We start from the raw sequence: 15,740 nt of genomic DNA, 5'->3' as shown, positions 1-15,740 counted from the left end.
AGGTGCACGCTGTGGGTACGCTGCCCCAGCCCAGCTCACCGAGGTTATCTCCAGCAATTCAGAAGTCACAGCCAGACACAACGCCTGAGAAAATGGACAGAGCATGCAGTTGGCAGTTGGAGGGAAACCCCTCTCCTCTTTCTTTTAGCAAATCAAACATGATCCTGCAATTGCATTAAAAGCAGGCACCCAGAGGGACAGGCCAGGCTGACAACTGGGAGCTACCAGCTGGTCACCTCAGATGGTCACTAACCCTCAACACAGCACTTCCCCATAATCTCCCCAATCCCCTGCTGAGGCAACCACCCATTCCCACAGGACAGGAGAGCACTGCATCCAAGGCAAACAGGTGATAAACAGCCACCTCAGCAGGAGCCCGGTAATGGGGCAAAGCATGACTGTGGTGCGATGGCATGTGGACACTGCTGGGGAGCGAAGCTGGTCATCCAATGCCCTGAAGACCTCCATCCCAGCATGACCTCAGGGCACTGGTTGCTCAAGTGCTGGTGCAAGGCCAGAGGCTGATGGGCAGGCCTGAGGTTGCTCCGTTGAGGTCACCGATGAGGTCAGGGTGACTCAGCATGATTCAGGGGGAAAATGGTGAACAGAAAATGTCTGAAGGAAGGAGGACCCAGCCCACATGTGACAGCACCTGCAGGTGCCTGGGACCCCTGTGCTGCAAGCTGTGATGGGTGCTGGGCTGCACCATCAGAATGGAAGGAAGGACATAGAAAAACCTGAAAATCAGGTTGTGGATGGTGTTTCAAGAGAAGGAAGACGGCTGCACATCCCCAGAGGTGCCATCGACAAGAAGTGTGGCACTGTCCTATTCTCTGACCCCTGCCAGTCTAACTTGGAGATGGGGCACCCTGGGGATGCTGCACCCATCAGCCCCAGCGTTTCTTGCAGGCTGATGAAGATGACGGCTGCTGCAGATGGCAGAGGAGCCTCCCCAAGGAGTCACTCAGAGCACAGCCCTGGCCCACTGCCACGCCACAGAGGGCCGTTATCTCTGGGCATCTCATGGGGCACTGCAGAAAGCAGAGATGGTGGTTTGGCTCTGAAATAAAGTGCTCTTCTCTGGGCAGCATCGCTCAAAGATGTGTCCCATGCTTTCAAGAGCAAGCCAGGGTTAAGCCAGGAAGGGTGCACATAGTGGGACCTTCAGCCACAATGTCCTCACCATACTGGGCACAGTTACCACTCTTATACCGACCTACAGAATGGCTTCTGCTGGACACCTGGGATCTGAGCTCTTGCTGTGCATTAAATGGCTGCCACAGGCCAACTTGAAGATACTTGTAATTAAAGGGGAAGTGAAGCACCTTGCCACGGTCACAGATAAACTGAAAAACTCATTTGAGACCGCTCAGCAGAAGAAATCGATGGTGCACATTACGTCTCTCTCCATCAGTGTTTTACCAGATTTCTTTTGATCTGAGAAGATGACCCTGCCCTTAGTACAACAGTACAAGAGTATTGTCCTGCAGAACACACCCTCCTGTGAGGAAAAAACATTTTAATTCAGAGATGCCTTTTCCATTTGACCGTGCTTGGGTGGCTAGTCTTGCTTCCTGCCCAGGAGGGCTCCTAGGAACAAACTTGCCTTTGTGGACAGGGCTCAATTAGGGGAAAGGACAGTTCACCAAGTCACTGGAGAGTCCCTCCACTCTCCATCAAGAGCTCTGCTCAGATTCATTGCAGAAGCTGAACATCCCAGTCAGTTCTGCACTAAGAGGCAAAGAGAAAGCAAAAAGAAGGTGCTGGGTGGGAAGAAGATGCAAGGAGAAGCTTCTCTGTCTCTCTCCTACCTGATAAATACCCCAGAAAACCCCTTGACTCATTAGCAGCTACCAGGTAACCTTCAAAGACAGAAATGGAAGGAGAGGAAGGAAAACAGCCTGTCCTTAAAAGAGGTGGGAGGATGGACAGATGCAAGCTCTAAGTCTGGAGAAAAGCTACTGCTGTCAGTAGGAGGGGATGGCTTTTCACACCACGGAAATGGAAGCAAAGCCTTTGGGCACTGGGAGAAGAGGGTCCCTGGATGTGAAGCCCAAAGTTAGCAGCTGTGCCTACAAGGACTTCCAAGTGAAGATACATTTGCACAGCTCTAAGACGCCCTGCTTTAGTCACAGTCTCACTTCCCCTCCTCAATCCCATGTCCTAGCAGGCACACAGACAATCCTCAGAGCTTCGATCTGCAACAAAACCTTGACACAAGCGCCTCTGACCTACAGACACAAATCCATTTATTGCTGGGCTGGGAGGCTGGACAAAGAGGAGCAGTGTCTCAGAGCTGGGTGCCAGGGCTGCTCTCTGATTCAGCAAAGCCCTTGATAAGAAATGTCATCCTCCATTCAGTAATTTTAGCCCATGAGATAAGAATCTCTATCAGCCTCAAACATATGGCTGGCTGCAGAGCATGCAGCAAAATGAAACAGGTAATTTATTTGCTTGTGCTAAGAGCACTCCCAGACCCAGAAAAGCTGATGCAATGAAATAGTAAGTGCCAAATTACACTCTATTCTTCTTTGGAGACCTGGAAGAGGCTCCTGTGAGATACAAGGGGTTGCATCTCTCTCCTTTAAGCATCAAGGCACCAAGGAGACAGCAGTCCTACATGACTAGTTGAAGACTGAGCTGCACAGGATTTTTTAAGGTCTGTTCTTCTCATTAAAACCTACTTGTTACACAGGAATTCACACCCACAGGTATGACTGGGGCTCTGTATGAAGTGCCAGTAGATGCTTTCCAGTGGAAAAAGTGGAGGGGTTAAATGACAGAACTACACAGGACTGAGGGTGAACTCCAATCTTCTGGTCACTAGAGGAGGACCATCAGCCCACCAGGTGCTGTGATGTTCCCTGGCTGAGTCCAACCTAGCACCTCTGATTTAGGTGACCTTGGCTAATTCATAAAAACATGATACTGGGCCAGACACTGCATGGTTTGGGTTGCTCAGAGTAATGAACTCTGTAACCTGAGCATGACAGGAGCATCTGATCCATGGGGACAAATGGACATAAAGGACACTCCCAAGAAACACTCAGCAGATTTAACCACAAGGATCTGCTGAGGAAGCCTGATCCCTAGAGCATGTTTCTTATACTCTTTCCTCTCTTAGCTATAATCAAGGAAGGTATCAAGCTAGATGGTCTCGCTCTTCACAGCCAATTCTACACTTTTTCATCTTCAACAGTGCGGCCGCTGTTCAACGTGTACCACACATTTTCTCACCACTACCTTTAAATGGGGGAATTTCACTCTCAAACGAAAGATTAACACCTAAACATCCACCCTGAAACAGAAACTTAGGCTCAACGTACAAATACTTGAATTTGGTTCTTCCAAGGAACTGAGCTAGACCCAGACTTTGATTCTCTGATTCAAATCTGCTTTAGAAATGTAGCAACTACTCACTTAGCCACAGATAGTGTCTTCACTACTGTGAAATCATTGTTGCTTCCTAGACAGTGGTATCTTCCCATCCCCGTATCTACTCACGTCACTGGCATTCTCACTGGAGAAATCAGCAGTTAATCCAAAAACTGAATAGTCACAGAGGTTAAAAACTTCTAATACAAAGTGATGGTCCTTCCAGCTCAGTGCTGAGACACAAGGCTGAGGGACAGCCAGGAAGTCTCTGATCTAAAGAAAAGGAGGGGATTTTCATCTCAGTGGAGTTCAATTCAGCATTTTTCATCATTTCCAAATTTATTAGGGAATACTGTAATGACAATATAGGTCACCATGCACACACTGGCATGGCCTTCATGGCAACATCACACATACCAGCCTCACAGGAAGAGTCTGATGAACTCTTTCCACCCTCACCACCACACAGCCGTCAGATGAACCACAGCATGCACAAAGTGCAGCAGAGGAAAGCCACATGTCCCTCGTGCCCCTGGAGTTGTATTGCTGGAACAGACCAAGCCTGACACCCCTCTGTCATCATGGCCAGCCTTCTCTTCCAAGGAATGCTTCCAGCACTCCAGAGCCCAGGGTCCAACATGGGAGGAGCCATGAACGTTTATGAGGAAAAACATCCACAGCAGGAACAAAGCTAAAAGCTAAATCAAGCTTCAACTTTCTTTTCCACAACAAATGTTTTTCAGTTCCCCGAAGGCAGTAAATTGAAAACAGGTAATTTTGCTCTATTTCCTGTCTTTCTCCTCTTGTGGTTTTGTCCAAAGCAATGTGATAAGCCCATACATTTCAGCTCTCTCTGTATCTCATCCATTTGGAAAATATATCACTGTCATGCTCTGGAACTGCAAAGAGTGCAGTGCAAACAGTGTGAGGGACTTAATATCCTCACTGCCAACAACAGAGCAGCAAGTTCCTCAGGCATAAAGTAAAGGCACAAGGGTCCTCCAGAAACAGCACATTTCGTGTGTGTGTGTGTGTGTGTGTGTGTGTGTGTGTGTGTGTCTGCAGAGATGCTTGAAAAATTAAGTCTTAGATATGTGGACAACTAAGGCAGTCGAGATTTGCTGATGATTTTTACATGAAGCCTACTCAAGGCATGGGTGATGCAGGACACAGGAAGTGTCCAGGAGAACAGGAGAGAGACTGGGGGTCAGCAGGAGAAAGTACTCAATGCATGGACTCATTACTCATCCCACTTCTTGTCCGATGGATACTTGAGTGAGGTACAAAGGAAAGAAAATGGTTTGGGTTTATTTTTTTTTCTTACCTTGTTACAAAGCTTCAGTCTCACCCTGGAGGTCAGCAAGCTGGCTTGTAGCATCACCTCTTCTCCTTCCTGTATCTTCCCCTGGGCACACTCTTCCCAGGCAAAATCTGTCTCTAAACAAAGATCTATATGCCAGGCTTTTCTCCTTTTGAGCATTCCTCCCAAGAGCAACACAGCATTGATTTTCATTACTTGTGCAAAGCAGCCAACTCTGCTCTTTCTCCTTTTGTGACACTGGAGATATAAATTTAAGCTCCTCTGTCCCCAAAGTCTAGGGGGAGGGTTGCCTGGCAAGTTCAGAAAGTCTTCTGAAATACTGTAATCCAAGCCAAATCGCAGCTCATCAAGCTTCATCATCCAAACAGTGGATAACCTATGATGAAAACACAGTTTTATTATCTGGATCAGTACAGATTGACAAACCTTCAGGTTTTATACATCACTGCTATTAGTATCAAGAGAGTGATGTCTGGTTCACCCTTCAAAGGACACCTCGACCTTGCAGTACTGACAAAAGAACATCTTGTTGTTGCCTCAAGACTCAGACAACAGAAGGTACTACTCGAACAGAGATGAAGAGATGTCAAAGAAAGCTAAAAAATCCAGTTCTATAATCCTTGTGGGATTTAAAGATCTTGCTTTTCTTTTCTATCATCCTGAGTAAGTGGGAAGGAATATAAAAATCTTGAAATTTTGAAGGTTGCTAAATTGCAACTCATTTTGAGTTGAAGCACTTTGTTTCAACAGTTGGAAAATTTCCCTTTGGAGTCATAAACTTTTACATTTTGTATTATAACTTCCATTAGAAACAAAGACTCCTTTCAAATACAAACCAAAATGCAGACGGAGTCAGAAAGTTTAGATGTACTGTCAGTAGCCAACCTTCTCCTCTCCAAATTTTTACTATACTTTTCCCAAAAAGGAGGACTTACTGAAGCTGACTGTCTCCTGAGGGTGCATTCAACTGCAACACGGCACCGGATTAGTGACAAAGTCACAGCTCAAATGCTGACAAAGGAAACATTGAGCTACTTTAATCAAATTAAGTGGATTTTAATACACAATACAATATAGTTAGCTTAAATGTAAATTCTACCCTAAGACAATTTCAGTGTTCAACTACAGACTCTCACAGACTAGCAAAATGACTACACTGTGTGCTGATTAACACTAATGTAGACATTGCTCTGCTGCATGTAACATACTACTCCAGAAAGCATATCTAGATTAAATTCTAAGTTTTATTAAAAATAGCAATTTTTTGTGTGTGTGTACAGAGAGAAACAGAAACACAGCATTTAGGTACTTTATCTAAAGACTTTCATGATGTCCAGGAGCTCCTCCAGTGGACACTGGCCAGACACAAGGAGCCCAACGTAATGGTCCTGAGAAAGAAAGAAGCTGCCTTTATCTGTGTTCAGCGGACATTTGAAAGAGATGGAGAAGCAACACAATGGAGATGTCTACAAGGTTTCTTTGGGTGGGAAGAGCTGCAGAAGAAGAGGCCAGCAGCCCTATCCCATTAGGAACAACCTGCAAACTAACTCCAACGCAGCAACTGAAAAGGATTGCCAGGGCAGATGACATAGAAACTAACTCAGGTTTAGGAGGCAGCTGGAAATAACTTGTAATTTAGCCTCATAAAAGAAGAGCTCTCTTATATCAATGGATGTTTGGTCCTACCCAAATTTAATGCTCCTCGTTACAGAAACCCACAGTGAAGTGGGGCCCCTGCCCATGGCAGGGGGGTTGAAATAGATGATCTCTACAGTCCCTTCCAACCCAGGCCTTTCTATGATATGATTCTATGAGAAGCAGGAGGGCTGGTCTATGCTGCTGAAGAAACCCCTTCCTTGGGTGCAGGATGTGGCACAGGAGATAAAAAGCCACTGATGCTCAAACACACCTTCGCTAAGGAAGCCAAGCAGCATGGTTCACTGCCAGAAGAAACAAGATAATAGCTGGTGTGGTGGAGGCAAATGGCTTTGGCACTCCCTGGGAGCATGAGAAGTACAGCTAAGAAGATGGGAACTGGAAACAGGCCCCAAGCCATGAGGGTGGCAGTGATATTCACAGGTCCAGAAAAGGGTCTCTCTGACCATCTCTTGCTGCTTTCTGTGTTCATGAGGCAAACATTTAAAACAGTGTCTCTCCTGCTTCAACACCTGCAGTGCTGTTTCAGGGCCTTTACTCTCTGAAGGACCACACACACAAACCAAGGCGCTGCAGGCTCCTCTAGGGCTGTACAATGTCCACCTCCATCCTGTGAATCACCCGGCTGGGCTGCTTTGTGCCACGTAACCAAGAGCACCTGATGGCCCATCCTTGGCCAGTTCATGGTGCCGAGTCACGCATTAGAGAGGAAGGGACGGGAGTAGGATGAGATCTATGCCTTTGGGCCATTCATCTCACAGGCACCTACCACACCAACATCTCCTCACAGAAGGGCTTTGCCACACCCCAACCACACGCTTCCACCTTCTTCCTGCATTTTAACCTGCACAACCTCCAACATCACCTCACCGCCCCTGGATGGAGGTGACACACTAGCCCTCATACGGGGTTATGAGATTCTGTTCTTCTTCAAAGACCTTGTGGCTGCCATCACCTTTCAAGACCAGGCGTCCACATCAGTACTTTGCAGTGAGCACCACAAACTGGTCTGCTCTGAAGACACGCTCTCTGTGACACTGAAAATCAGCCACCAGCAGAAGTCATTGAGGAAGAGGGAGGAAGAGCAGTGTGGTGTAAGGAGCTGCAGTGCACACCAGATCTGAGTCCACATCGGACGGACTGCGACCCAGGGCTTGCAGTGAGCAGCCTAAAAAGACACTGCTAACCCACGACAGCCCTACCCAAGGGAATATTGCCAGCAGCCTGAGGATAACGCTCCATAATTCCCAGTGCCCTGAGCCATTGTAGTGGGAATTATGGAGCGTTATCCTCAGGCTGCTGGCAATATTCCCTTGGGTAGGCACAACGCTGACACAGTGACACAGCTCCCAGTAGCATCCTGGCTGCCCAAAGCCCTGGCATGAGGCAGCTGAGCTGTCCCAAAGCTGACCCTCCCTGGAGGAACACCACATGCTGACAATCCTGGCACAGGGATTAGCAAGGCAGTGTTGAAGTGCTAAACAGATACAACCCGGGCGAGAAACAGCTTCCCACTAATGAGGGGACAGGCAGGAGTATCTTTTCACACATCAGTCGCTGCACAAGGAGAGCTTGCCCTGCTCTCAGCTGAAGTCAGTGCTCAGACAGACAAATGTCTTACCTTCATGGCTGAATTGCAACAGCACAGGTACACAGTGACCTGTAACCAGGCAAACCTGGGGCATAGTACTTACAGTTACATGCAAGACTACTTCCAAACAGCCTACCCAAATGGTAAAAGCAAGAATAATTTGGGTTACAGTCTGGACTGCCTTCCTTTCCCACGCTTCCTTGGCAGCTGGTTGTCCCTGCTTCTGCTGCTAAACTTCCCCCTCCTCCATTTCTGCATTACTCATAAATTAGCATCACACACAGCAGCAGGCAGTAAAACACACCAGCAGCACTGCTGAAGGCATTGACTTCAACAGTGGCTTAAGCAGATGTGCTAAGAAAACATCTGGATGTTATTATCAAAAAGCTTTCTAGGTTCCCCATCAGATCAACACCTCTGTTTCCTCTGAATCATTATACGTGAGAAACAACATAGAACCAATAATAAAAACACCTCGATTGGAAATACAGCCAGCTCTCTGCATCTAATATCGAGAAATTCACCAACACTGACCCAAACCCCCAATGGGGGCAGCCAGTCCATGACCCCCAGGCAAGAAGCTTGGTGCTACACTCCATAGCCAGCAATGACAGGTTTGGCTGGCACAGGGCTTGCAGGTTAACCATCTCCATAGTTAATCGCCATGGGAGAAAACAATCCACCAAGAGCTGAAGAGGTCAAAAAAGCCTGCAGGACTCTGGAGCCAGAGCCATGCATTTGTCCTGTCCCACCATGCACTGGAGATACATCTCAGTGTTACTTCCCTCTTGTGAACTACTTTCTTTCCCCCAGCTCTGTAAAACATGTTCCTAGCAGCTCTCAGCTTTGTAAAGATTTTTGACGTGTGGCTGGTACAGTGAGAAAGGCTGGGCTAAAATTCCTTTCAGAATGTAAATCAAGAAAAAAAAAAAACATCAAAAAGATTAAAGAGATGCTTGGCATATTAAAGAAATGGGTGCATGGAAACTTTTTAAACATACAAGACCTAAAGGACTGGCTGAGGTAAGAGGCATAATAAGCCCAACGTGAGCTCGCAAGGCAGGTCCATGGTGCTTGGCTCCACAGATGAGGGATGTCACGTACCAGCAGAAAGGCTGTGTTATCTTCGGGCCTTGGGCTGGCACAGCTGATGGGAGTGTGAGGTTTAATACTTGTACCCACACTTCAAGAATACTGCTGGAAAAACTGGAGAGAGTTCAGAGGACAACCACAAGAACAAACCCAGGCTTGTAGCAAGGAGCTCAAGGAAGTCAATCAAAGAGAAAGTTAAAAGGCACCTCACAGCCTGTAGGTACCTGTCAGAAGAGTGCTCTCAGCCTGCCAGACAAAGGCATAATGAGACCAAAGGTTGAAAGTTGAAGCTCAACAGAAAACAAACCAGAAACTATACCATTTTTCAACACTGCAAGTAATTTACAGAGAGAAAAGTAATCCAACTGGCATGGCCAAGGATCCAGCACTGGCAATTTTTTCAGTAAGACGGGATGCTTCCACCTTGCTTGTCTTGCTCCCCCAAAAATGTATGCTTGGTTCCATTCACAACTGCTGACTGTGGACTGGAAATTAATTCAAGGAACCTCTGTTATACAGCAGGTCAGATTAAACAAGCACCATGACCTTAAAGCCTAGAAATCAATGAGGTACAAAGAACAAGAGGCACAATTATTGTTGGTACGAAGAACAAGATGCCCCATTATCAGTGGTCGAGCTTGTCCAGCCCCAGACATCCCTGCCCCATCCAAAGGTCCTCTGCATCCCATCACTATCCAGATGTGGATTTTGAAGAGCAGCAGAAGTGCCAGATCCATACCACAAGCAGTAAAACTAAATGCTGTTAAACCAAGAAACCCATTCTGCTGGTTTTTTAAAAAACCAGGAAAATTCATATCCAGACAAAAGAGAGTAAAAAAATTATACTCACAGAGCAGAAACAAAACATAAGATAAGACATAAGCAGTTTACAGTGAGAACAATCACTCACTGGAATAACCTCCCCAGGTGGAGTTTCCATCACTGGAGGTTTTCAAGATACAACTGGACAAGGTTGCTACAATCACCTCGGCTCCCTTCCCACAAAAGATTGGACTGGACGATCCCTTCCAGTCTGGGCCAGTCTGTGGCTCTATGAAAGGCACACAAAACTTTCCTGACTACAAGCACTTGAGCCAAAGGAATGAAGCTCCCAGTTCTGACACTCTGAAACCGCCCAATGATGTTTAACATAATTATGCTTTCAGGTTCTCTTTGTGCTTCTTGATTCCAGGATCTTCACATCTGCTGGGTTCCTCTAAGCCTCAAAAGCATATCCCAGGATATAGTCCCTGACTGCATTCTCTCTCTAAGAGCTGGAAAGCCCTCCCTGCAAACAGAAAGCAAATTTCATCTCCTGGATGGTTTGTTTAAAGTTTTCAGCATCATGGTACTGGTTCATGGTACTGCATTTGCAATCCCTTCCCTCACTCCTGCCTCTTCTTCCTTTAGGGCTTAAAATGTGGGGGGGCTCACTGTGACAGCCATAGGATTAAAAGGATAACCAGTCTGTGGCACAAAAATCAAGGAGCTGCTCCCTAGAAAACCTGGAGGCTCCAGTCAAAATCCAGCCTCCACCAGCCCTAAACCTGCACTTGGTAGCTGGAAAACACAGGGGGAACCAGGGATGGGGATGAACTTCTGGGGCTTCAAAGCATGGCAATCACTGCCTAAGACTTTAAGGACCATTGGGTCACCCAGTCTGAATCTTGCATAAGGGAGGTCACAAGTTTCACTCTTACCTTTGATTGAGCAGTACTGCTAGTGTTTGCCCAAGCCCCACCTTCCAGGTAGGCATGCAGGCTCCATGCAAAGAGCTCAAGATATGGAGATGGTAAGTCACCTTTTTGATGGCTGGCTCAAATACTTTAAAAGCCTTTGGTATTTAAAAAAGGCACTTTAACTCTGATTTATCTGCGCTGCATTTTCGGCCAGGGGTGCCTGTGATACAGCTGCTGGCTGTGGGAGGTGCTCTGACTGATTTCCTCAGCTGCTCACAAAATCCATCTTCCAGGAGAAACCCTGGGGCCTCTCTGCTCTCTTCCCCTGCAGACAGCCTGTCTTCTGCCTCCACCCTTTTTTCTGTATTTATAATCGCCAAAGGAGAAGAGGAGCTTTCAAAGGATTTAGCACAAGTGCCTGGAAGGGAATTGCTTCTGCGGGTGGCTGGTAAGCAGGAGAGGGGAGGAAAGGAAAGGCATAGCAAACACTTTCATCCCCATTGTTTCCATTCCAAGGCGAATCCACACATTTCTCCACACCCATCCCCCACCCCCATCTCCTGCTCTCTACCAGCTTTTCCATATACTCACACATTTAAGGCTGCCCTGCCCCAAATATCCTCCTCAGATGCCTCACAACCACAAACTCCTGTGACCCTGTGCCACTCTCCCACAGTCTCATTAACAATAATTATTACCCAAGTCACTAAACCTCCTCCTCAGTGCTCACCTCTCAAAGGACAATTCTAACCTGGCTGGCTAAGCAGCACTCACCACCAAGCAGGGAAACCTGGTCTAAAGAAGATGCTCACACCAAATACTTCCGATAGAAAGAGGGATCACATTCCATTGTCCAGAGCTGCAGCACAGAGAGCTCCTCCTGCCTACCCTAGCTGCCATCTGCAGCACCTTCATCCCACTTGCAAGGGCACAAGTTTCAAGAGCCTTATACTGAAGCTTCAGCACTTCCACAGACTCTTTAATATTCAAAATGTTTATTTTTAAATTGGGTTTGTTTATCTCTAAGCACAGATTCATTTCCAATTTATGTCAGCAAAATAAAATCCAAAATGCAAAACAAAAATGAAAGAAGAGTTCACCTGACTTGGAAGCCTAAAAATAGACCTGTGTATTGCAAATAGTGAACTGTCAGGTAAAGGCTGTGGATTGAAGGTTCAAATGAATAATGTGTTTGTTTTTCCTGCTTCAATACTCTCCTGCTGTTATCACTGTACAAATAAGTCAGCACACGCTAATTACTCTGATGGCAATTTCCTGGGAACTGGTACTTAAGTATCAGGCCAAATTTATTGCCAAGCATCACAGACTAGTCCTCCCCCTGCACTCCCAAACAAACAAACAAGCCCAGCTGCCAAATCCCCCTGTCCTTTCCTTCATCACTGCAGACCCACCACTGCCAGCATGGTTCCACTCCTGACTCCAACATCAGGTGTAGGATCTGGCCTGAGGAACATGTTTTCCCCGACAAGCCTGGTTAAAGCTAAGATGCTAGCGGAGAACATGGATCTGGCAGTGCCAGAACCTGGACTTATATCTTTCAAGGTGTTAAATATATGAATAAATTGTGGATCCCAAGCAGTATTTGCACAGTAAAAGGGGTTTAATCTTTGGAGCCAAGAGTACAAGCACCTTTCCTGCAAGGCACACGCATCAAGAGAGAAAGGATGGGAAGTGAAATGCCTGTGAAGTGTTTTTATAAGGCACCCAACAAACCAAGTCTCAAGCCCCTTTTAGCCCAAAACTATCCCACAAGGCTCACAGTTTATATTCACGGGTGAAATACATCAAAGAACCGCCTGAACAATGACTGTGGTTTCTGCTGCATTTCCCCCCCCTCCCCACTTGGTATTTATACAGCCACGGATTTGCACTGTAATTCAGTGAAATGCATTAGAGCAAAGATGAAGGGAGGAGAGAGAAGAGGGGAAAAAAAACGCTATTACCTGTGTTACATCCCAAATGGCACTGAATTTCTGTATAAACCTTTGCTGCAACCTCAACTTAGATGCAGGCTATTTGCTGAACAGGCAATATAAACCCAGCATCCTCCTCTGGGGGTTTTTTCAGCTTTCAGGGTCTTTTTATTGGAGGATGGTTGGCTTCCTTTGGATTTATTGTATTATGGTTTCTTTCTGCTTTCACAGAAGGCAAAGGGTTAAGCGACCTTTCAGATCCTCCCTGGATGCAACTCCATGCATAACAAGAAAGCTTCCAGCCCAGTGAAAACAACTTGAAAGAAGGGCAGTGACCCAGCCACAGGCCTAAGTTTCAGGTCACAACACCCCTGCTCAAAACAATCCGTCTTCCTCTGGCCACAAGTTTGCAGCCAGTCACCTCCCATTAGTGTGATTCGTCTCCAGGATTTACAGGAAAACACCTTTTGGAGACCTGGCTGCTGTTAGCATCGTCTCTTGCCCCTGAGATGAGAGCTGTGAGCTACCAAGGGACACTGTAGGTACACACTGATGCAGCATCCCCTTGCATCCAGTGCTAAAAGTTAAAAAAATTAAGTGCTAAAAACACATGGACCATTAGGAAAAATAAATAAATAAATACACCAAACTGCAATTATGAGCTTTGGTTTCATTTACTCTCAACTTCTGTAAGGAAATGGGTGTTTACAGCCCCTGTCAACCTGGACACATGCACACCACGTTGCACGGCAGAATCAAAGCTGTTTGGCTAGCACATGAGAATCATGCTGCTCGGTTAAGAGCCCTGGATCAAAAGAAAGAGAAGGTTTGGTGCTACTGCACACTGAGCCAGGGGAAATAGTGCATCTCAGGGATGCTACATGCTGGAAGAAAGCTGGGGAGAGGAAGGATGTGCCTGTTCTCCCCTTCTGCAAAAGGAGTTCCCTCAGGCCAGTTAGAAATAATCACCTGTTGGACCACAGAACTGGGGCTCATAGAATCATAGAATAGTTTGGGTTGAAAGAGACCTTTAAAGGCCATCTAGTTCAAGGCCCCTGCAATGAGCAGGGATATCAATGGTTCCATCTCCACACTGCAGCAAGGATGTTGGCAAGCAACCCACTGCTGAGAATAGTCCGCAAAAGATTCAAAACCCAGCTCCACACAAGCCAAACAGAAACACAGCTCCTGGGAGGGGATCTTGGCTCATCTGGGGCAAGAAGGACAAAAAACCTAAGTGTGGCATCCAGCACCAAGCCTGGAACTCAGCCTAGCTCCTCCCAAACTTCACATCTGTCAGGGGTGGTCTTGCTCTGAACCAGTGCTGACAGAGAGTATCAGGATGAGATTCAAATATAGAAAAATATGAGAATGTGAAAAGAATTATCAAACACTCTTCCAATCTCTAACATTTTGTGCTGTTAACTTTAAAAGCAAGAGCACAAAGGAACAAGCTGTGTGTGCAGGGACCTGGGTGCTGAGACTTTCCCATTTATCATCATCAACCAAACTGCCCTGGGAAGTAGGGCAGGCACAAAGCCCGAGGAGGTTCCCAGTTCAGCTGCAGCTCCCAAGGTTTCGATGTGATTAGGCCTGTGACTCTCCCCCACAAGCTTTCTGGCACTGGGACCAACCCATGATATTGTTTCCATTACTTCCTCCCTCTCAGCCATGCCAGTGCATGCCAGTTTGCCATGCGAGACTGCGAACTGGATTGGGGAACCAAATCTACAGAACAACAACCCAGGGGAGAGAAAAAATGTCAGCTGGATGGGTTCCCTATTGCGAGTGTGTTCAGCAACATCCTTTGCTGTTGGCAGCCTGAGATGGTTTTGGGTGTAGCAGTGCAGAAGGACTGCTGAGCTGCCAAAGGAATGATCCACCAAATGTGGCCTTGGGCTTTTAGTTTTTTAGTGACTAGCTGTATATATGTGTGCTATCAAAAAAACTGGACTGAGTTTGGTGAAGTGATCCCAATTCTCAGCTGACTGGCTTACTGTGCGATCCTGCAGCACCGGAGGAACCAGCTAGAAACATCAAGTGCAAACCCAAGGCAAGCTGTTTCTGACTAGGTGCTGAAGAGAGAAGCCCACGGCTGAAGCTGGGTACACACCAGGGACAATACAGGTATGAGCTGAAACAGTCAAAGGACATGACAACTTCACGAGGCTCCCTGACCAACAAGCTATGCAGGAGTAACAAGATGCTGATGCCTTCAAATGCAGTTATCTCCTACTGCCGTGAGTATACTCATGTGGGATGGACACGTGTATTTATTTCAGTATTTGCTGGAAGTATTCACACTATGTCCCAAAAAATGCAAATATGTCTTTTGGTGTTCAGAAAGGCATGTCTTGTGGGAAGATGAAAAAAACCCAAAACTTGTTTTGCCTCTCCAGCCTGCTTTCAGACTGATGCACCCCGCTATTGAAGAGCAAGCACAGGTAGGGTCTGCATTAATTAGCAACAGCCTTTAAAAAGGTCCTGAGACACTCATTTTGGGAGGAATTTGTAACTGAGCAATGTGAGTACTCAGATCTCCCCTCAGTGCATGCAACTATGCCTTTGTTGCTCATGGCACCATGTGCTGGGCCAGCTTCTGTCTTCCATTCCTGCAACTCTGCAACAAGGTCGGGAGATGCCCTGCACCCCACTCGCCCCTCTGGGTTAGCCAGGCTGGGGGCTGCCCTCATAGAATCATTTGGGTTTCAGGAGACCTTTAAAGACCATCTACTCTAAACCCCTCCAGTGAGCAGGGACATCAACTCGATCAGGTTGCTTAGAGCACAGTCCCACCTGACCTTTAATGTTTCCAGGGATGGTGCATCTACCTACTCTCTGGGCAACCTCTCCTCCTCCTCCTCCTGCTCTAAGGAGATGAGTGAGCACCCAAGCTGCATCAGCGGCTGCACCCTGATAAAGCCTAAGGATAAATGATGATGATGTAGTCAGTGGGAAGATGTGGGGACAAGACCATGGTGTTTTACCCAGTAACCCCAGTAGCGCTGGGTAGTGCCAAGATGGAAACCACTTCTGGGGAGATTCTGAAGCCCAGATCTCTTCACTTGGTTTGGAGAGGGCACAACTCACTC

At 46.8% G+C, this 15,740-nt stretch overlaps 1 long non-coding RNA gene across 1 annotated transcript in view; it reads right to left on the bottom strand.

The window, feature by feature from the left end:
* LOC125317319 overlaps positions 1-15,740 on the bottom strand; it is a 75,781-nt gene that overhangs the window by 13,880 nt on the left and 46,161 nt on the right. The window contains exon 3 of the long non-coding RNA XR_007200015.1: positions 4,700-5,072. This is a non-coding gene — a long non-coding RNA (uncharacterized LOC125317319). The remainder of the gene's footprint in view (positions 1-4,699; positions 5,073-15,740) is intronic.

The sequence above is a fragment of the Corvus hawaiiensis genome, chromosome 26 (assembly GCF_020740725.1).
Source record: "Corvus hawaiiensis isolate bCorHaw1 chromosome 26, bCorHaw1.pri.cur, whole genome shotgun sequence".
Lineage (NCBI taxonomy): Eukaryota > Metazoa > Chordata > Aves > Passeriformes > Corvidae > Corvus > Corvus hawaiiensis.
The sequence above is the reverse complement of the archived record's forward strand: the minus strand, read 5'-3'. Positions and strand labels throughout refer to the sequence as shown.